The sequence below is a fragment of the Tursiops truncatus genome, chromosome X (genome assembly GCF_011762595.2).
Source record: "Tursiops truncatus isolate mTurTru1 chromosome X, mTurTru1.mat.Y, whole genome shotgun sequence".
NCBI classification, from domain to species: domain Eukaryota; kingdom Metazoa; phylum Chordata; class Mammalia; order Artiodactyla; family Delphinidae; genus Tursiops; species Tursiops truncatus.
The window spans coordinates 56,765,677-56,790,353 of NC_047055.1; the positions used below are offsets into that span (position 1 = coordinate 56,765,677).

General features: G+C 33.8%; 1 protein-coding gene and 1 non-coding gene across 6 annotated transcripts in view; both read right to left on the reverse strand.

The window, feature by feature from the left end:
• The window catches only part of DACH2 (dachshund family transcription factor 2), a 640,153-nt gene that overhangs the window by 414,695 nt on the left and 200,781 nt on the right, over positions 1–24,677 (reverse strand). The gene's annotated exons all lie outside the window — the stretch shown is intronic.
• Positions 11,037–11,142, reverse strand: LOC117310455 (U6 spliceosomal RNA). Its single transcript, XR_004524604.1, has one exon. It is a non-coding gene; the product is annotated as a U6 spliceosomal RNA (small nuclear RNA).

A 24,677-nucleotide genomic window follows, 5' to 3' on the forward strand; every position in this document is an offset into this window, starting at 1 on the left:
AGGTGTCACTTGGTGATTCGGCAGTAGAAAAGAAATACACATAGTGGCTTATTCCGGAAAAAAATACAAGATTAAACATATTGATTGGAAGATGTTGAGGTTGGGAGTTAGGTGCCCAATCACAGCTCTGAAGTTGCTTTATTCGTTCATTCCACTCATCTTCATTGTGACATTTCTTATATCTTAGTCAGATGTGCTCATGTCTCTCCAATTTAAAATTTAACTAATGTTTTATTTCCCTAGCTGTATTTCAAGTTCCTTGAGGATCCCTGCATCTTTATATTTATTTACATACATTATTGATGCTAAAAAATTGTTGGGGTATTAGCAGTCACTCACTATTTGTGAGTCTTAAAAGTTGACCCAGAAAGGAAAATTTCTAATTTAGGAACAACTACAAATCAAGAGCAGTCCTTACAAACAAATAAATTTTTAAAATGCACCTCCAGATACCTTTCTTCAGTTGCTAAAGCCTTGCTCCATGTATGCAAAATGTCACGGCTACATCTTCCTGTAAGTTTGTTATACTATTTGCTCACCTGCAGCCATATGGATTTCACTGCCATTCAGAATTAGGCAGAGATAACATTCATGGCCGTACTAGAGCAGGGTTAGCACCCTCTCCATTTAGGCCACACTAACGGGCTGAAAGCACCTTGTGGCCTTCTAAGTCAAAAGGCATGAAATAGACCTCCAAGAATTATGACCAGAGTTTGACTTTGGGGCCTTGCTTTGGACAGATCATTTGTCAGGACAATCAAGATTGCTTCTGTCTTAGTCTCATTCTAAAGTCCAAGAGAAAAGGTCTCTAGGAACTGATGAAACTGTCCAGCTCATACCCTTCACCTATCTATTGCATTACTATTATAAAGGCTGTTAGTTGCAGCAGTTGTATGACAAAGAAACACAGATGTTTTAATTCCTTTAATATCATGTAGATCAGGTTTTGAGCCTATTGCCAGCTGTACCTAGGCAAGTGATTTGATACTAAGCAAGTCATTTAACCTCTATGTGTCTCCGATTCTTAATCTGCAAATTAGAATTACTAACACCTACCTCTCAGAGTTATAGAAAACACACACACACACACACACACACACACACACACACACACACATGAGCACACATGAGAGACAAAGTATGTCTGCAGAGTGGTGCCTGGTACACAGTCTTTAATAATTGTGCTTAACAACTTGACAGCTATTATTGGTAGTAGTGTTGTAATTAAGAACCTTAGAACTGTTAAATTGATGCAGTTTATTTAATTGGTATAACATTTTTCTTTCACTGTAGTATAGTACATAATGAGCATCATATTTTGCTTTTCTCAAATTTCTTATCCATATTGTCTGAGGTAAACCTCCTTAGAACTCCATAAGCAGCCTAAAGTTTTAAACCACAGTGACAGAACAATGAAAAAAATACAACTCATGGTTCATTTAGTGTTTATATTCACTTTTTTCCTCTTTGTCAAACTTAAGACAGATGCAGGTATTTTTACTTGCCCAGTCCGGGAAACTGAGGCAAAGAGGAAAATCATTTAAACTGGTTTTAGAGACGGTTGTATTGTGCTGGAAAACACTTGAAACCATCCATAGCTGCTCAGGTTTATAGTACCTATACAAAACTGGAAATACTTAATTCAGGTCTCAGAATACTATGCTTGTTTTATTTGTTTCTTTGTTTTTATTTAAATAAAACACAAAGGCAAGAGAATTTACCATTATAAAAATAAAATTATGATATGGGTCGCGTTTTATTTAAAAATATAGAAGATACTTAGATCTCTGAAGACTCATGTTGATACTGACCAGGGTTCTTGGTCTTCCCCAATCAATAGAAGTTGATCAGAGGCCAGACAAGAAATTCAGGAAAGGCTTTATTGGGGCCCCTGCTGCAGCAGGGGGGGAGCAAGAACAAGTAACAGGTTCCCTTGCTCACTCACTGGTTCCCTGAGTGGGGGGGGGCGAGCTTGTTCCTTATATGGGGTGAGGGTAGGGGTGTGTGCAGGGGTCAGGCTGGAGGGGTGGCTTAGGTGGTGTGCCCACCCCTTAGGTGGTGGTGTGTGAAGGGGTCATGCACAGTACCCTGCTTTTGCTCCCAACGCCCAGTTTTTGCCTTGGGCTCTTCAAAAGTGGCAGTTGGGTTTTTCAGTCTTTTGTATCTTTCTGTCTAGAAATTGCCCCAACTGGGCATGTGCGCAGTTATTTTTAGACCCTATAGTTTCTTTGTATTTTGTTGCTCAAGGAGAGATTTGTCCAGGTGCAAGCATTGCAGCACTGCAGCAATGGGTCCCAGGTCCCAGGTCCCTGCCTGTCGCAATGTATTCAATAGATATTTTACTGAAATGCAAAATGCAGATTATATGGCATTTAGTAAAACTCCCTTCTCTTGCTGATTAATAAACTGAAAGCTGAGAGAGGTCAGGTGATCAGTTAAAGATGACCTAACAAGTAAGCTACAGAGTCAAACCCAGTATCTATTTCCATCGCTTCTAGTATTCTTTCAACTGCACTATACTGTCATTTTTGTTTAAACTTCCTTAAACTTTGAGAGCATCCTTCTAACACTTGCAAAGACAACATTTTCAAAATGTTTTTGCTGTTTTCATGGTCAAATTACATTCTCAAAATATTTCCATAGGGTGATGGGTGGGAAGCAGAGAGACTCTCTTTGTGAAAATAAAGGGTGGAAACATTTTGAAAATGCTATGAAAACATTTGGCTGCCTTAACAGCCTTAAAGAAAACATTTATTTTGGCCACAGTGACTAAAACATTTGCTTCCTTTGGAAATGCTTGCTGCCAAAATAAAGGTTTGTTTCTTTTTTCGTATAGAAGCAAACATTGTTAAATGAAATATTTTGTATTATTGTATACATTATTTGAATATTGATTATGGCCACTCTTAGTGACATCATTGTGCATAGAGTTTGTTTTGTAAAGAAATTAGGGACACTTGTATTTAAAAACAGATTTAACATTCTGAAGTGGCAACTGTATTGCAACAAAATACCTACATGAGTAATGAGAAATTCAGTTATCCTGTTAAGAAGTTTGTCTTGTACAATGGTTATGTTCATGTAAGTAAAACATCTGGAGTACAAGGTATTGTGTACATCAAATAGCCAGAAGACAGACTGGTTGACTAAACTTTTTACATTTTAGGCTATAGTTGTATTTTTTTGTGGAATTATTCTGTATTCTAAGGATTTCTGTCTACTGAGTGCATAATACATATTAAGAAACTCAATTTGCTTCTACTTGGAGTTTATTTCTGTATCTAGGCTGATTTTAACGTATTTTATGTTACCATTTTAGCTAATGGTCTTCAACTCCAATCCTCCAAATCAAGTCACATACAACTGTATTCATGAATCTATACACACATCAATTGAAAGGACCTGCCTACGTCTATAAGAGATGGGTTACAATTCAATACCTATAAAAATCTACCAGTGTTAAGACTAATGATTACAGCAAACCTTTGCTCACTTAATTTATAGTCTCACTGGGAAAGCAGTTCATCCTGAAGAAAATGGAAAAGGGAGACAATTTTTTTTTTTTTTTTTTTTTTTTGCCGTACGCGGGCCTCTCACTGCTATGGCCTCTCCCGTTGCAGAGCACAGGCTCCGGACACGCAGGCCCAGCGGTCATGGCTCACAGGCCCAGCCGCTCCGCAGCACGCGGGATCCTCCCGGACCGGGATACGAACCTGCGTCCCCTGCATCGGCAGGCAGACTCTCAACCACTGCGCCACCAGGGAAGCCTGGGAGACAATTTTTATCATAGAAAAGAGTAACCTGGTGATTCTCAATCCGGGAAACATATCAGAATTACCTGTGAGGCTTTTAAAAATTACAACTGCCTAGGCCTTACTCTAGACCTGCTGAATTTCTTTTAAAGGTGAGTTTTAAGCCACAGAAAATCATTATAGGACCTATCCAGCACATAGCTACCTCAAACTCGGATAACTAAAAGGGACTGAAGTATCTGGGTTTGGTCTGATTCTACTAGAAATGAACAAACTTGACCTAGGTCGATTGCTGGTAACCAGCATTACATTTCTTGGCATTATTATTCAGATATAATCAGACTATCTGACATTCTATTTTTGTTTCTGAGAGCCATCTCCTGTATTGCTTCCAGATTATGAGATCAGTGATGGTGCATTGCTCTAAGATCCACAACTGCCCCAGCACAGGGATCAGTAATGGAAGTTTACCCTTTTTCGTTCACTATTGCATTCTACAAAATTAGCCTGGGCTTGGTTTGTTTTTAGAATGAGACATACAATATTTTAAGGAGATGTCTGTACTTGTTATTTTTTCTACTTAGGAATAAAGAATACAAAACAACTTGTCTCCATTTTACAGTGCACGTAATGTGAGTGTTCTGAAAATTAAAACAAATGGAAAGGAAATAAATTGCAAAATGAATAACAGAATACATGGATGCGCTCTGCAACTATGTCCAAATGGTAGCAGGCAAAAAGAGTCTAAGATTCCTTCTAAAGTATACTGTGATTTCCTGACTTTAATTACATAGCTTTTCTTTAAGTAAACATTAATGACAGAGCAAATATTGTTGCCCAAAGAGGCTATTTTCTAGTAATTTTCTAATCTATTTGTTTTAAAGCCTCATGAAAACCATACTAAGTAAACATTCTAAATAATTATAAAGAATAGATTTAAAGAGACTTTCTAACTCTTTTAATCAGCAGAATTTTCTTCTTCTAACAATAAGACAATATTTTTCCAATCTTATAGCACAACAGTGAGCATTTAACATCTAGAAATATAATATACAAGGATACATTATTTCGGAAAAAATCAGTCAGTAATGTGATGGTGAAAGTAGTCTAGCCTAAAATGTAATTTATGAAGTGAGGTCATCTGTAATCTTTATGATCCATACTGCCCAATATTGTTATTTGCTCATCATGATTCAGGGTGCATTCTTCCATAAATATGTATCTAGAGTCATATTAAACTTAAAATGAGAACTGTGGAGTTTTCTTAATGCAGCTACTCTGGGAAGGATTAAAACCTGTATCATCAGTCAACTATTCATGAGCATCTACTAGCGGTAAGGTCCAATGTCAGATGATCTGAATGAAGGACAATAGAAAGTATAAGATGTGAATTTTGCTCTCAAGTACTTTACAAATGTAAGATATGAATTCATGAAGGGATATCTAACAATATAGGGAAATATAATATTAGACCTAAATACAGGTTATTCAGTTCTGTACAGATTCAAAGTAAGATCTCAATATTGAAATAGATGGGTGAACTATCCTGCTGGATTACTGGCTATACTCACTGGCCTTATGAATATATTCTTGCATCATCAGGATTTGAGATTAGCAGGACATATTTCATTAGTATACCTCCTCTGCAGTTTTGTGTAATAATAACATGTAATTTTTAGTGGGTACTTACTATGTATCAGGAATTCTTCTAAGTTCTTTATGTATGTCAAATCATTTAATAATCTTAACAACATTACAAAGTGTATATGATTATTGTCCTGCTCATTTTAAAGATCAGGAAACTGTGGCTCAAGGGATTAAGTGACTTTCCCAAGTCATACAGTTGTTATATTGGGTAATTGAGATTAGAGCCCAGGCAATCTGAATCTTGTTCGCACACACTGACTTGCCATGCTATGCTAACTCAAGAGTCAAAGAACCTAAAGAATCCTAAAAAGTTAAAGCTATAAGGAACCTTAGGAGACAGTGCAAATTCTTCCTCATACACATAGGGAAACTAAAGCTCAAAGAGATGAAATGGCTTGCCTATCTATGATCACACAGCTAGTTAGAAAGAAACCATGATTGCAACCCACGTTTACTGATTTCCAGCCCATGGATCTTTCCATAATAATCATTATAATCCCTTTAAGCATTTCTCCTTTGCTTCATTTTTCCAATCTGGACTATTAAAAATGATGCATGTCTATAATTATCTGAGTTGAATTTGACTGTATACAAGCAAAAGTAAATGGAAACACTGAGGTATAAAGTGTGATATATAAAGTATGATAGATGAGAGATAGATGGATAGAATGAGATATAGATAATATAGATATATGGATATAACATATGTAATAACTACCAAAACTCTGCTAGTAGATATTATTGTCCTCAATTTACAGATTAGGAATCTGAGGCTCATAGAGATCAGATAACCAGCCTAATGTCACACAGCTAGTAAGTAAATTCAAAATCAGGTCTGCTTGACTTTAAACTCCTATGTTATTTGTACTATCTGAGTAGTGGTTGCAATATGAAAATACTTTACAACTTTTACCCCATGGAGAAAAAAACTTTGTGTGCTTTTCTTTTATAACAAAGATCATAATTTATTTTTCTAATTTACGGGTAGTTGATAAGAATGGTTTTAATTAAGAGATAATTTATAATTAGACATTTTATTATTTTTAAAAAGTTGGGATTCCCTGGTGGCGCAGTGGTTGAGAGTCCGCCTGCCGATGCAGGGGACACGGGTTCATGCCCCGGTCCGGGAAGATCCCACATGCCACGGAGTGGCTGCGCCCGTGAGCCATGGCCGCTGAGCCTGCGCATCCGGAGCCTGTGCTCTGCAACGGGAGAGGCCACAACAGTGAGAGGCCCGCATACCGCAAAAATAAAAAAAAAGTTATTTTTACTAAAATGTATGTTATGGTGTGGAAGAGAAAATTTTAACCTAAACTGTCATTGAGTATTTTCAATATAGAACTGTCATTTATAAAAAAAAAGTGAGCTTGAAAGAGGAATACAGGTAAACAGTTTTACATGCATGCTCTATGAAAGAGTTCTATTCTCTAGGAATTGAAATAGCAAATTAAATAGATATTTAGTGAGACCCTAGCTAGTGCAAAGTGCTCTGCAAGATCTCCTCACCATATTAGGCCCACATGGCCAGTTTTGTGTGAGGCTTACCGATTTCATCATTGAGCCCACCACAGTTCCTGGCATAGTACCTTACACACAGTTTGAGTTAGACTACAGAAAAAGTATACCCAGTTCACAAAATCAAACAAGAAAGAGTATATAATAGGCTGTTTCAAAGAGTTGAAATGACTACAGCCAGAGAAATTATATTTAAAGTGAATCCAATTATGAGCCCACAGTGGAGTAAAGTTTGTCTTCTCTGAGACCTGGAAAAACCTAAGTCCATATTCTGACTGAAAAATCCTAAACAGCTGCATTGTGATTTTGGTCCTTTTTATTTCCTTTAAAAAATAATAGTATGTGTTAAAATTAGGCATCTATACATTCTGGTCCCTGCAGAGAAGAAATTTGAAAATTTAGTCACATACTGCTCCTGGACAAACTCTCCACTGTTCCTTTCCCAGATCTCAGTTAAGGAAGAGCTTTAATTCCATTGCATAGCCCATTATTATGAGTTCTGTTACTGTTGTTGGATGATTAAAAGGAAGGAAAAGTACTGACAAATGAACACCTACTATGTGCTGAGCATTATGCTAAAGTTCACATCAACTTAATTTAATTCTCTGAATAATTCCATAAGATGAGTACTATTATCCCTATTTTAAGACCAGAAGCTAACCCTCAGAAAGGCTAACTTGCTGAAGTCCAGCCAAGAGATCCAAATTGTAGGTCTCATCTGTCTGACTCTAAATACACTATATCATATGCATGTATTTCTTGACCTAGTGTAGGACAAATGACCCTTCCTTAATTTCTGATAAACAGAAGAGCACCTCCTCACCGTGGAAGAAACAAACTCAACCATAACAGAATAGAATAAGCAGGGCCTGAAGGGCGGAGTTGTGCCTGGTCATCTCATCTCACTTGAGGCTTCATACATCTTGCATCTCCACGATTTACCAAACTTGGATAAAGGCAAAAAAGATAAAGGGGGCTAGTACTTCACACTAGGAGTAATTTTTAGGTTGCATGACAGAAACCAAATAAGTGGACTATAGGTTTCACAACTGTAAATCTGGTGCAAACAAAAGAGATTAGGAAATGATTAAACAACAAAGACTGTGACAGAGGAAAACTAAGAAAAAGTGGAGCTGTTTCAGAGGAAGGAGTCAGTGAAGATTTTATGGAGAAAAGGAGCCCTTAGCCAGGTCTCAATTTGGATGGGACCTGGACAAGAAGATGCATGGTACACCCATTCCAGACTAAATCATAGAGATAAGAATGAAGCTGTCTTGGGACCAGAGAGGAGACAGGCCTGAAAGGTAAAAATGAGAGTATGATGGGAACAGTGAAAATAAATAATAACAATAAGTTGCATGGGGCTTACCAAGTACCAGGCACATTTCTAAGTGATTTATATTGTCACCACATTCTGGCAGAAATTCTGAAACTTAAGCACAGTTAAATGATCTGACCAAAGTCACACAACAGGTAGTGTTAGAGCTGGGATTTGGAACCTATGAAGTATGATTCCAGAGTTTGTTCAATTAACCACTACAATGATACATTAAAGGAAAAGTATATTCAAGCAAAGACATATAGGTACCACTTCTCTGTAGTCAATAATTAAGCTTTTCAATGCAAATTAAGAGAAAGCGAATATGTAGGAAAAATAGGTAAAAACTAGGCATAGCCTATAACTGGTCGAGATTTATAAAATTTATTACTTATGGGCAATGTGATTTACTATAAACTATAAATAAATTGAAATATATTTTAATTAATTTTTATTGGAGTATATTTGCTTTACAATGTTGTGTTAGTTTCTGCTGTACAGCAAAATGAATCAGCTATACATATATATATATTCCCTCTTTTTTGGATTTCCTTCCCATTTAGGTCACCACAGTGCATTAAGTAGAGTTCCCTGTGCTATACTTTAAAAAAATTAACAGCACTTACAACACACTTTAAGTGGACCTATTAAATTTATATCCTTTTAGTTCATAATCTGATCACTTAGAAAGATTAAGTGGAAAATTTCAAAGATTTTTAATTACCCTTTTTATCCTAATCTTCATATTACATAAAGTTTGATATACTATTATTAAACAGAGGTTAAAACTATGCACACACACAGCTACATCTATACACACTACATATTTAAGAGCAAAGGTGGGTAGTCAGCTCTGTCTCCATTGACTCTTTATTTTAGGTAATTTTAAGATAATAACATGTAGGAGGTGATATACAGTATTACTATCCCAACAATCTATACTAAGAAGTGTTATCCACAATTACCATTGTTCAATTTGGCATACTAAGATATATGGTAGTATCTGAAATATGTTTAAGAATTACATTTAAAGTTTAAGACATTAATTTTCAAACCACATATATTTTTCTATATCTATCTATCATATATGACAAACTGCAACCATTGTAATATAATGGCAGTGTTCTTATAATTAAAGACAAATGCTTTTCTGCTTTAAATACCTTGATTTTTCTATTAAACAATGACCACTTAGTTGGAAAATGTGAATAGTGTGTGTAAAATTTTGATTTAAACCTTCCCCTACTTCTTTCTAAAGACAGCAGCCAAAAAACTGAATAAGTCAGGGTGCCTTTGAAGATATTTAATTAAAATCTAATCCCACATTCTTAAAAGCTCACATAAATTAAGCTGTCATTCAGGAGATTTATGCATTCACATTTGCATATTACGTACAATTCATCAATTACTCATGTTTGAAAGCAATGCCTTTCCCAGGGTGCTGAACTGCCAACAGTGCCAACAGGCACGTGCAACCCACAAAACCATACCTACTGGTACCTTGGAGAAAGCCACCTCCATATGGTCTTTCATTTGCACATCCACAGAGCTCCAAGCACACTTAGAAAAATATGACCATGGTTTGATGGATTCTATTCAGCTAAATTCGACAGAGATGAACATTTTACTTAATCTTGGTGCAATTGTATAGTGGTGGCAATTCAACAACCCTTCTTCTGCTCATGGCAAGTTTTAAGATTGCAGTAAAGATACAGAATCGTTGCTGAGCTTCAGCATCACCAGTCAAAACAGTTAAACTAATATTCTCTGCAAGTTGATAGAAGGCAACCATTTGTTTAGCATGGCATATTTGAGAAAGGTAAAAAAAATGTAACAAATATATACCTGTGTGTGTGCATACATACATAATACATAGATACACATACACACAGAGAGACTTGAAGGTGAAAATATCAAAGTGTGCAGTGGCTCATTCAGAACACTTGGAAAGCTTTAGATGTGGCGAAAATAAAATGCCCATAACTTTTCCAGACTGTGTTTTTTCCTAAATACTATTTTTGGGAAAAAATGGCAACTCTTTAATAGCACAATGTCTACAAGCAAACAGATGCAAAGACACATTTTCCCCATGAGCTATAAGCTGTTACAAGATACCTTTAACTTTTTATACATACTGAGAAAAGAGGTCACTCTAGTAGTCCCAAAGGGAAAATGGTACACTTTATAAGACACAATATATAAGAAAAAGAAACACAGAAGCCAAATGACATAATGGGGTAAGCTCAGCTACTGCCACAATATTTTACATGAACCTATTCCTTAATAGTCAGTATAATTGTTTTAGAATTCCAAACAACTGCTTGCTTTAAAAAGTGAGGCCTGAACCAGGGACATTTCTCCTTTCATACGCAATGCCTTCTCCCCTCTTTCTAAAATCTGTCACCAATTCCTTTATCGTTTAGACATCCAGAAAACTTCCAAAACTTAGAGCAACTGGTGAATTTAAATGATCTTCTCTCATTTATTTTATATAAGTTATAAGCCTGTGTACTTGCACATGTGCATACTGCAGCTAATGTTCAGCAAATGACTCATAAAAATTCAACTCTGTAAGGATGTTTTGAGTGCCCACTATGCACAAGGCACTGTGTTAGATGTTGTGGGGAGTATAAAGATGCATTATGCATGGTCAGAACTCAAAATAATATAAGAAAAATATACATGTACACTAAGGACTAAAATACTGACATAAACAATGCATTTTGAGGACAAAAAGAGAGAAATATTCATCCTGAGGAGACCAAAGGGGGTGGCATTTGATCTGATCCTTAAAGATGAGTATGAAAAATGTGAAGATCGTTTCATAAATGTGCATACCTTGTAGAGAGGCCATGCTAATCTTTCTGTGTATCATTCCAATTTCAGTATATGTATTGATAGAAAAAAAACACATAATCAAAACTAGCTTGAGAATCCAGCTAGTGTTCAAAGCAGGAAAAAAACCAACACGAATATATGAGATAAACATTGTATCTTCTAATTATATACTATTTTCCATGGTACATACAGTTGGTTTAGTATAAACTGTGCTTTTACATATATCAAACATTGACCATTAGCCAGTCTTAATGTCAATTGCCATTGGGTATTAACTTGTTGCTGAACATTAGTTGGAATATAAAGACAGCAATAATAGTGGATTTATTCTACCAGAAAACAATATCTGCCTTTTATTCCTATCATCCTCTTCAATTTTCAAAATCCTGATTTCCCCCAACAGGTAATAGTATTAAGTGTGTATTATTTTTGTCATATAAATTTAATGTAAAACATTCCTATAAGAGGCAGTATGTTTAGTATCTGGAATGGGAGTAAATAGTACTGTAGAATAGAAGATTAAGTGTGTGTGTGTGTGTAATGTCACTCTCTCTGGCTGCAATTTAACCCTGAGGAAAAGTATTTGAGTTTGGTTCTGAATGAAAAATATCTGTCATGAGTTACCAGGTTCAGTTAACAATGTTAGCAAAACAACTGATATTCAATGTGTCCAATGCTCTAGCATTCAGTTTTACAAGCTTTCTTCAAATCCTCCATCTCTGAACCCTGTAAAACCTACATGGGTTTTAATTATGATCAAGAAGCTGTCAGAAAAAATCTATATGGACAGATTTTTAGAATAACTAATTATTCATTGTAACAATTCAACTAATTAAATAATGTCTGAAATATGTTATTTTAAATAATGCAGTGTAGTGGGGACATGTACAACATAAGATGATTATATCTGAACAGTTAGTGATCATTTACTGTTATAATGTTTTTGCCTTACAGGACAAAAACAGGTCTTTACTTAAATCTTAACTGCTATTTACAACTGAAAGTTGTCTTATTACACTATCTCTCCCTAAGTGAAGAATAATGTATCATGCTGCCATATGTCTCTTTTCAAGAAATATTTCTCCCTTCTTTCAGGAAAAAAAAAGACTATACCCCCACAACTTTATTTCTTCAGACAAACACAGCCCTAATACTGAATAATGTCTTATTGAATGATTAGAAAATAGTTCTTCATTTCCTATGCTTACTGTGGTAAAATCCTTATTTCATAGAGGGAGGAAAATGTTTCCTAGGTGAAAAATCATAGCAGAATTCAAACCAAAGAGAATTCAAGTTTTGTTAATAAATAAAACTGCCATAAATCCAAAAAACAAGGCTGACATTTTACCAGATATATAACACTCCATCCTAAGTTACTCATTATTCTAAACATTAATTAAAACTAACTAGTGAATTAAAAGGTATTTTAAGCCAGAAATAAAGAGGGAAAAAAGTCTCACAAACAATCACTATAAATAAAATATTAAAGTGGCAAAACTCACAAGGTTGTCAGTGTTCTAAGTTTATTTTTAAACATATCTTAAGGATAGGTATAGTATAAAAATATTTTATGCTAGGAATGAGTGAACTGAATGAGATATCTGCTCAGTTTAGAGGCTATTTTGATATACTGGTTTTGTTCTAGTTCAATAGTTATAGAAAATCTATAAATTCATTTCCAGTTCTGAGTCATTGGATTAAAAAATTTTAGCTCAGCTTGTGATTTAGTAAAAATAATAATGATAATAATTTGGAGGTTTGGATTCCACCAACTAGTAAGGCTTACTGCATTTTTAGATCATAATTTAGTTTAGCTCAAATCCTTATTTTAGATAATAGCAAAGAGCTAGACTAATGACTAAATTATAGCACTGTACAAAAATATCTCTTACCTTTTGACATATAATGTGTATTTTAAGTTAAGCATAATATCTTCCACATTGTATTAATTTTTATTTTACTTCCTCTTTATATTTTCTATCTAACAAAACTGTCCTAAAATTAACTTGTGCAACAAATATGCTACATGATAGTGGTCTTCAAGAATCTGATGATGTTATTATATGACATATGGCTGGCAGTGTGACTTCTGTGTTGGAAAAGGTATCACCTAACAAGAAAGATAAATGTCCTGTCCTCTGTGAAACTCTATTATATGTTGTTTAGGCAAGAAAGTCATTGAAAATGACAGAAGATATGTCAATCAAAATATAGATATTAAAAATCCTTAAATACATATATTGATAATCCATACTGTGCTAAAAGAAGCACAATAAGCAGAATATTTTCTAAATTATAACTTTAAAGAAGGTCATAATTCTTGCCCCAGGCACACCTAAATATGAAACCTTCTTACTACTTTTTTGCAACAGCCTCACCATAAGCACTCATCAATTTTGCTGTCCAGAATGTTGTTTCAATCAAAATAAGATTAACAGTGCCACAGTAGAATATCAATGAAATATCTAACTTACTGAGAGCATCTGTCAGGATAGAAAGAGACAGAGTTTCGGTAGGAAACACTGTTAAGTTCCCATTTTCAAAGTTGGAGAATAAGGCAATAACAATCTCAATTCATTCAATTTGATATAGCAAATGCTTATTGAATTATTAATATTTACCATTGGTTAGCACTCATTATCAATCTAGTAGAATTTGGAAACTTTACACAAAAACATAGGTGCATGCATAAAATATGTATATATGTGTGTATATACATTTCCACATCACTAGAACCTAGTAGAATTCATGGCACATGGTAAACACTTAATAAATGTTTATTGAATGATGTAATGATTTAATCCACTTTAATTTTCCACAGGTAACTCCCTAAAAATGTATTGTCACATCTCTTCTACCAACAATGTTATCTCTGTGAGGCTTACTGCGGACTGGGGGTTAAAATGGAGGACATTAAATATGTCTTCTTCCAACTGCTGGTCCTTATCGCTTTGTCCTTACCCTTCCCTTCCTAAGCCACACAGGCTAAATAAACAGCTAAGTCTTTAACTTCCAACATATTAGACAATATCACATTATAACTGTCTTTTGGGTTTTGTTGGATTTTGAATACAAGTCTTTAACATGATGACAAGACACACTCCCTAACCTTGTTTGGTGGGTGCATTAATTTCTAGGAGTAACAAGCTTGGAATCAGCATATAGAGTGGTATTTTGCAGATGGCTTAACTAGAAATGAGTTCATATCTTTAGCAAAAACTCAAAAAAGAATTGGTAATATGCCCACTAGCTTTCAACTGACATAATGAAGAGAGTCCCTGACATTTTAAAAGAAGGAGTTAGAATTAAATAAGTGAAGACATGCTCAGTTAAAAATGGAATAAGGACAAATGATAAATGGCATACCAATAAATAATAACAAGAAAATAATAAGATGAATAAAATGGGCAATAGCTTACAAAGTTACAAATGTAGGCAAATGAAGAGGAGAGCTCCCTAAATGACATCCAAGTACTTAGAACATTACTGTAGTCAGCAATACTCTAACACCAAAATGTAAACATACAGCTCTATATATTTCATGGTGTTCTGCTTATATTCTATTTTATTATTCAAGCACAAATGAACTTGACTCATAACCATTGACAGTTACTATATACTTCTAGATTGAAAATACTGTCCAAATAAGAATGCAGTAACCAAGGCTTGCTCTGGTAATTCTTTCACATCTTTCATTCTTAAGCAGAATTGGAACTTTCTAACCACTTCTGGTTGCTGATAACAAGAAACAATAAGGTATTACTTAGGAAAAAAGAAAAGAGAGTTCAGCAATGTTAGATTTGCATTTAGATTGTGCAGCCATGGGGAACCATATAGCACAGTCTTTAACACCTCCAGCTTCCTTGACCCAAATTGGCAAAATAAAATGAATTTATCAAGGTCTTCAAAGGTCATAGTATAGGAAATCAGTAACATACAGGCAAAACAAATGCATTATCCCATTTTTGTGTTTACTATACAGAGAGCCCCAACTGCAAAGCTCTTCAGGTCATTCATTCTGAAAAAAACATTGAAAATGAATATATTAAAGCAATCTTTCTATGTATTGAGATTAAAAGTAGGTAATTCTTTTTGAAGTAACAGATACTCTAAACCACCTTTTTAAAGCTTGTAGGAATCAAGCCAGGGCACAGAACACTTAAGGCATCAATGTGATATCCCACAACATTATGTACACATCTCTTCCAGGTTGTCAAAATTATGGCCAGTTTCATTGGATCTGGTGCCTTTTACTTCAAAGAACCTACAGATATCTGTCAGAAACTATGGTATCTGGAAGTGTATGCTGCTAGTCAAGAATGTCACAAATTCAAAGCTATAGTCTTGGGTGCTCCATGCATTTAAGCATGATCTGATGGACACCACAGGTTCCTTTCAAAACGGAGCTGCTGGGATCATGTAAGTATCCCTGACAGTATCAAGACAGAGGGTTTGCAAAGGAAGCAAATATAGCTCACCTCTTTTTTGGACATGGAAATCTCTGTCCATACCTCTTTTCTGAAAGGATAGAAGAGTTCCAAATATACTAAAAATTTCCATTTGTGCATTTTGATTAAGTTGAACTTTATGACATTATCAAATATTTTGTTGTTTGTCTCTCTTTCTCTGAATTTAAAGCTGTAGTATATTTCAAGTTTTATATTTTCACTAGAGTAACAAATCAAATATTGTCATGGAAGAAAAACTATCCATACTTTTTCTTTCAGAGAAAAACAGTAATGTAAATTCATAAAAATTGTTTGGTTTTGAATTATGATTTGTAGAAATTTAGGAGTCAAGAAAAAGCATAATACTGAGCTCAGCTCTGTTCTTTTCTTAATAATATATATTTCTTTTCTTATTGACACTTTGACTTTCAGTCATTCTTATTCATTATAAGCCTTCCTATTCTTAGTAGCTAAAAGCCTTTCATCCTTCTGAGGCCACGCTATTCTCTTTTTCTATACCTGTCTTAAGGCATTTACATTTCTTACCTTTTATTTAATCAATACAGAAATACATGAATTATTTCTCATATTAGATTCAAGGGGCAAGCAGGAAAAACATGTGCCTCCATATACTTCTATAATGTCCAGTACAGTTCTTTCAATATTATCATATACATGAAAATAAAATCATACACATATAATAGGCTTAAAGATAGTTAATGTGTTTTTCAAGGTATAATAATTAACAGAATTGTTCAGGGAATGGAATATTATAGATAGTATGTCATAGAGCTTTGCTGAATCTGCTCAAAATTACTATTTAAATTATACTTAAAGTCCTATAGTTTAATATCTTTAGAAATATGTTAGAACAATTTCCTACTTTTGCAAATACAAGCTTATAAATAAAATGGAATCTTTCTCAGATGACCAGAGATCTTGCTATAGCTTAGTGTCATCACTCTGAACATAACTAAACATTGTGCCATAAAGATGCAGAGAGCAAATAAAATTGAAATGAAATGTGTACTGATGCCAAGATACTTCTTGAATTGCCTTATCTTGCCATATTCTCCTCAAAGTTAAGTACAACTCCCCAGAGAAATTTGTTTAATTGAGGATTTAAAGTAGTTGTTTTTCAGTTAATCATGGTTCTGCTGTAACATTACCAAGCATTTCCAACCAGCTCTACAGAATGAGCAAGGCATCCATATACCATTTAAAAATAAATATTAGGCAAGTATATATGTATATAAACTTATAAATGCATAAATACATATATACAAAATTTAAAAATGTATAAATACATATATATACAAAAACATATAATATAAATACATATATATATATACAAAATCATTCAAAACCATTATGATAGGAAACAGCTTATAATGATGAATAGGCATTCTGCAATTCTTCATTGTATTGTGGACTTGTGAATTTATTTGCCAAAAGGAGTGAAGAATGTATTAATTAGGTGAACAATACATGTACAATCCCCATCCTGCAAAAATGCTCTCATTTCAATGGGAAAATCTCACAATGACAACTGATTTTCAAATTTCTGTTTTGTATTCTCTACTATTCATTTCCCATTCATCATCTGCATTAATTTCACTCTATTCATTCTGCTTTTGTGTCAATATAATGCAAAAATATAACAACCAAAACATCACTCCCAAGGAAGGAATTTATTCTAAGGATAATGTTTGTTTTATACAAAAATACATTTATGAGAAATATAAAGAAACTATTCAAGTCAGAGTGAGCTACTGAGTTACTCATATATTTATAGTTTAATCTGTTATTTTCCTTCTCTTTCATTCTCTATCTTATAACATTTGTTTTTATATCATAAATGTTTTTCAATTAAATGGAAAATGAACAACACTTTTTTGTCTACACATATAGATGGGATCTCTTCAATAACATCTCTATGTGGATAATCTCCCATAATCTGTACATAAAGGTTTTTGGTCAAGGTCATGCTAATACTTTCCAAAATAATTATCTTTTTGCTAAGAAGTTCTGAGTCTATATTATTTTTTCATACATGATAGAGAAAACTTATCCATTGAATAAGAGACCAAAGATTTGAAAGGGTAAATGTCAAAAGCAAATTAGACCTCTGATGACATGAACTCCAAGGAAAATCAAATACAATACTTCTTCTATGAATGTGTAATTGCATACCAGAAAGTATAGAATAAGATAAACATTTTTCTGTTTGTTTTTCACTTTCACAGAAACTCCATCACTATATGCTTTTAGATGGCCACATTTTGCTGACATTTACAAACATTTCATGTTGATCTTACATGGGTCACATCAATCATCTATACAGTTTCAATGACACTTTGTTAAATAAACTGTCATGAAAGATTTATAGAGAATTTGATAAAAGTAAAGAAGATGTAGTTTAGCTTTTAAAGATGCATTACTCCTTTTCTGAGGGGTAATATCACTTTGAAAATACCACTAAGCTTTTCTAACAATAAGTAAAGAAAGCAAAAAAAAATCCCTTTCTCCCATACTTTTATTTGCATAACATTCTTCTTCCAAACATAGAAGGTGGGAGTGGGAAAGAGAACCATCTCAATTCAATGCTCCTTAGATTTAATGGTTATGCATTGATCCCATTTTAAGAAATATTACATGTAAGTTAACAGCATTCAAAATTTATCACTAAAGAATAATTAAATAAATATGACTCCTTAATCCATTCATGCAAACAAATGCTTCTCTCAAACACTTGAATATTGTATTTTGAATTGGATGGTATAGGATGACAAAAATGATACAAAGTATTCCTCACACATTATTGAGGCATTCAAGTGCAAGAGGGTTACACTGGAATTCAGTGTAAAAGCTACACTGGAATTCACAGATTTTTTTTAGCATGAATAATTACAATATGAGACCACTTAATTTAATTTTAAGCTAGCAGCTGCCTTAAGCACCTGGCTAGTTTTGTTGTTTGTTTTTTTTATGAAATTAAAAATGGGTATTACTTTGACTTAGACTTGTAAAGTAAGTCTAAGTCTAGAGGCTGAGGCTCTAGTAGGCAAACAATAATGAAGCCATGTTATGTTCACAATTATATATCTCATTGTGGTGGGAGAGTAGGCAATAAAGATTTTGTTAACATCATGGATCTCTTTTTTTTTTTTCATTTTACATGTGAATTTGTTGAAAATTACTAATTTAGAATATAATTCCAAATTGTGGTACTGTTCTAGACTCCCTTGTAAGTTTCCTTGCCTAATGATCTATTGATATTTGCTGAGATATTTCCTTTGCTATCAATTCTCAGGAAAAATTTAAAATCTTTCAGATCACTGAGTTTTGTTGCCTGTAAAACAAGGATACACTCTGATAATGATTAATTTATAATCTAAAATTTCAGATGCTTATATTTAAGATAGTAAACAATACATGCTAGAACCCAAGAATATAGATGCTTAGTACAATATTTTGCATAGTTAAATGCATACTATGTATTCAGTATTAAGGCATGTACTGGTTATGTTTCTAAAGATGACATTTGACCTGTTGTATAATCACATATGTGTTTTAAAAATAAGCTCTATTATACTAGAATTCAATTCTATAATTGGCTAGAGTACACTAAGCATTCTTTATGAAAAGAAAGCCCAGAGAAAGCTTATATTTTAAAGAGAGCATTCATAATTCGTTTACACATAGCAGTTTAAAATTTAGTAAACTTATAGTAATTAAATAATATTGTATACAGAGATATGTAAAAAATCTTTTTCTATTTCAAAGGTTAAATTTCTCCTCTGATAACATTTACTAAATTATTGTTACACATTTTGTGCCAAATATCTTTTTTGTAAGTTTCTTTCTTTAAGAAACCACTATGATCCCTAACATGTTTTACTCATGTGACAGTAGGCTGAGGTTTTGGGCTTTTGATTCTCTTTTATTTTTAAGTAACCAGATCTTCATTTGTTATGAAATCAAGGGAGAAGTTTATCTCTTAGAAGAAAATATAGTCAGAATGCTCTATGATATAAATCACAGCAACATCCTTTTTGACCCAACTCCTACAGAAATGGAAATAAAAACAAAAATAAACAAATTGGACCTAATGAAACTTAAAAGCTTTTGCACAACAAAGGAAACTGTAAACAAGACCAAAAGACAACCCTCAGAATGGGAGAAAATATTTGCAAATGAAGCAACTGACAAAGGATTAATCTCCAAAATATACAAGCTGCTCATGCAGCCCAATATCAAAAAAACAAACAACCCAATCCAAAAATGAGCAGAAGACCTAAATAGACATTTCTCCAAAGAAGATATACAGATTCCCAACAAACACATGAAAGGATGCTCAACATCACTAATCATTAGAGAAATGCAAAACAAAACTACAGTGAGGTATCACCTCACACCTGTCAGAATGGCCATCATCAAAAAATCTACAAACAGTAAATGCTGGAGAGGGTGTGGAGAAAAGGGAACCCTCTTGCACTGTTGGTGGGAATGTAAATTGATACAGCCATTATGGAGAACAGTATGGAGGTTCCTTAAAAAACAAAAAATGAAACTACTATACGACACAGCAATCCCAGTACTGGGCATATACCCTGAGAAAACCATAATTCAAAAAGAGTCATGTATCAAAATGTTCATTGCAGCTCTATTTACAATAGCCAAGACATGGAAGCAACCTAAGTGTCCATCGACAGAAGAATGGATAAAGAAGATGTGGCACATATATACAATGGAATACTACTCAGCCATAAAAAGAAACGAAATTGAGTTATTTGTAGTGAGGTGGATGGACCTAGAGGCTGTCATACAGTGTGAAGTAAGTCAGAAAGAGAAAAACAAATGCCATATGCTAATACATATATATGGAATCTAAAAAAACAAAAATGGTTCTGATGTACCTAGAGGCAGGACAGGAATAAACATGCACACGTAGAGAATGGACTTGAGGACAGGAACAGGGGAAGGGTAAGCTGGGACGAAGTGAGAGTGTGACATGGACATATATACACTACCAAATGTAAAATCGATAGGTAGTGGGAAGCAGCCACATAGCACAGGGAGATCAGCTCGGTGCTTTGTGACCACCTAGAGGGATGGGATAGGGATGGTGAGAGGGAGACACAAGAGGGAGGAGATATAGGGGTATATGTATATGTATGGTTGATTCACTTTTTTATAAAGCAGAAACTAACACACCATTGTAGAGCAATTATACTCCAATAAAGTTGTTTAAAAAAAAGTAATTATATCAAAGTAATGGTACACTAAAAGTTACATATCAAAAGAAGGATCTATTATAATTCTATAAATGTCTTCAAAGTAATGAATATGCTCAATTAAAATCATATGTGTGGATTGAAAAGAAAAAAAACAGAGAAGTTTCTGAGTTGTTAAAATTGAAGGGGGAGCAAACTTGATTTTCAAATTAAGTCTTGACTAACAATTCAATTGCACAAACACATTTTGAGAATCACTGGACAATTTTACATTAAAGAGTAAGTAATGAGGACATTATTAATATCATACAAAGGCAGCTTCTTATTATAGTTCTATATATAAAAAGACATTCATTATCTTGTGCATGGCATTTTTATTTTATCAAAAAAATTTTTGAGTAAAGGAACTTAACTTTGGGACTAGAAATAGCTAAGTATGCTACCTAATAGCACCAGATCTGCACACTTACTATCATATCAGAGATGGTTTCATTACAAAAGTGTTGCAATTCTAATCATTAAACGTGCTAAAATGAAATTTAGGAGACTCTTATTTCAAGTAAAACTAAACATTATCTAAGAAAGCAGAAACTACAAAGAATGAACCAGGGCATTTTCATTATCTTTAATATTTACAAGTTAAGTTTGCTAAGTTAAAAGTCAGTGAAATATATCTGTATCTGACATTAATTTGTCACACAAACTTAGAGGTTAGTAAAATATGTTTGAATCCTCATGAATCCAAATGAGCAAACATATAAAGCCTACAGCATGGTGTCAGGTACACAGTGAGTGCTCAAAGGTTGTTTTTAAATAACTGAAGGATTCTCTCAGAAAGCATTTTAAAGAAACAGTTAAAATTCTTGGAAAAGTATAATTAATCTTTTCATAAATATTTTTGAGAAGCATCCAGATGCCTTATAATGGTCCTTAAGAGTTTATACAGCTTCTAAGTTTCATTAGGTCCCATTTGTTTATTTTAGTTTTTATTTTCATTACTCTCGGTGGTGGGTCAAAAAGGATCTTGCTGTGATTTATGTCAAAGAGTGTTCTTCCTATGTTTTCCTCTAAGACTTTTATAGTGTCCAGTCTTACATTTAGGTCTCTAATCCAGTTTGAGTTTATTTTTGTGTATGGTGTTAAGGAGTGGAAACCATAAACAGGACGAAAACACAACCCTTAGAATGGTAGAAAATATTTGCAAACGAATCAATGGACAAGGGATTAATCTCTAAAACATACGAACAGCTCATGCAAGTCAATATCAAAAAACAAATTACCGAATCAAAAAATGGGTGGAAGATCAAAAAGACATTTCTCCAAAGAAGACACACAGATGGGCAACAAACACTTGAAAAGATGCTAAACATCACTAATTATTAGAGAAATGCAAACTAAAACTATAATGAGGTATCACTTCACACCAGTCAGAATGGCCATCATCAAAAAATCTACAAACAGTAAATGCTGGAGGGTGTGGAGAAAAGGGAACCCTCTTGCATTGATGGTGGGAATGTAAATTGATATAGCCACTATGGAGAACAATATGGAGGTTCTTTAAAAAACTAAAAATAGAATTACCATATGACCCAGCAATCCCAGTACTGGGCATATACCCAGAGAAATCCATAATTCAAAAAGACACATGCACCCCAATGTTCATTGCAATATTATTTACAATAGCCAACTCATGGAAGCAACCTAAATGCCCATCCACAGAGGAGTGGATAAAGCCATAAAAAGGAATGAAACTTGATCATTTGCAGAAATGTGGATGGACCTAGAGACTGTCATACAGAATGAAGTAAGTCAGAAGGATTAAAACAAATATCATATATTAATGCATATATGTGGAATCTAGAAAAATGGTACAGATGAACCTGTTTGCAAGGCAGAATTAGAGACACAGAAGTAGAGAACAAACATATGGACACCAAGGGGGAAAAGGTGGGGTGGGATGATTTGGGAGATTGGGATTGACATATATACACTAATATGTATAAAATGGATAACTAATGAGAACCTGCTATATTAGCACAGGGTACTCTACTTAGTGCTCTGTGGTGACCTAAAGGGGAAGGAAATCCAAAAAAGAGGGTATATATGTATACATATGGCTGATTCACTTCGCTGTACAATAGAAACTAACATAACATTGTAAAACAACTATACCCCAGTAAAAAAATGGAAAATAAAATAAAAAGTTTATACAGCTTCTATAAATATCTCTTCCAATCTACAACTTAAGCTTCTTAGGGAAGCAAGTTTTACAGGGTAAAACGTGTGTTGTAAAACAACTGAAGAACAAAATAGCATGTTACTTTCATGTCTGTGGTGAAAAAAATGTTTATTTTTGGAATATTTACACGACTTGAAACCAATTATTTGTGATGAAAACCATCCCTCTTATTTCTTTTACTTTAAAATTGTTTAAGCCCTTATATAATAAGTAATGCATCTATATAGTAAATTTTGCCTCACATGCTTAACCCTTTATCTTCAAAGAAATCTTTATAATTGTTTCCAATTATACTATATCTGGCTCTTTCTATTACAAATTCTTTGGTACAGACTTGAACATGAAACCAACTTCTACAACCCATTATAATAAATATCTCATTTACAGAAGCTGAATATTAATTGAGAACCAAAACGCTGTATTATTTCATGACCATATCATCCCTGTCAGAAGTCCTAAGACGACCTACTATTAGTTTCCCCTCAGGAATAAAACTGTATTCTTTAGCTTGCATCAAAAAACAGGCCACAACCAAGACAAATGTACTTTTTTGCTATATTTCTTCAGTCCATTATCTCCTTCATCAATCACATTCTATCAGCCCCTGACTGGGTGAGCAGCTTGATTTCCAGATTGCGTGTTACCCTTTCACATTACTCACAGGGTCTTAATCTAGTCCTGTTTAAAGACTTACAAATCCTATCATGAATGTCAAATTGAAAAATCTTTTTTGACTTGGAGCTTTTTCCAATATTTAGCTTTTTAATGAAAACTTTATTATGTAAAATATGACACAAAAAGAGCATAAAGTATAAAATATCCTGAAAAGTAAGAAGAGTTTGGATAGTTCAATTATAAGTTTAGACTCTGATACAGTAAAAAGAGCAAACGTATAAGAAAGAGAGTCTAAAACCAAAATTTCTCTTTCATGTAATTTGTCAATCAAATTTACTGGAATGATTTGGAATGGACTAAAATATAATTACTAAATGAAATGAAGTGTTTTATTTAAAACTGATCACTGTGTAGTTTCATATTGGTAAGTATTGCTGGGGACAATCCACTTTGGGGATCTGCCATCCCCCAAAAAAACACCAATGGGTATAAAATGTTCACCCTTCTCTCACCAGACTAAGCCTTAAAGTGTTAGCTTCAGAATCTTTGTACTTTCTGCTGTCTCTGCCTAAAATATTCTTACCCAATATTTAGGCTGCTTGCCACTCATTTTATTCAGGCTCAAATGCTACCTCATCAGAAAAGCCTTCTCTAACCACCTAATTGAAAAACTATCCCAAAGACATTTTCATTTTTCTCTGCCTTATTTTTCCTCATAGTACTTATCTCACATGACTTATAAGTTATTTGTTTACTCATTTATCATTTGTCTCCCTCAACTATAATGTAAATATAATTTTGTTTTGTTCATTATTACATTTCTGTGCCTAGAACTAAACCTAGCACATGCAATCAATAGATAATTTTAACTAGTAAATAAGTAAACTTGAATTTAGTAGGTTTTCTTTAGGTACATCCTACACTTAAATTTACACAATAGTATAAGTTAAACTGATTGTGAGATTCTTGCATGTAGGTGACCTTGTCCCTGAATGTCTAGCTGCTCTCAATCAGTCATAACTAAGCACAGTTAATCCTGTAACAGGCCATGCCTCACGAAGCTTTCTC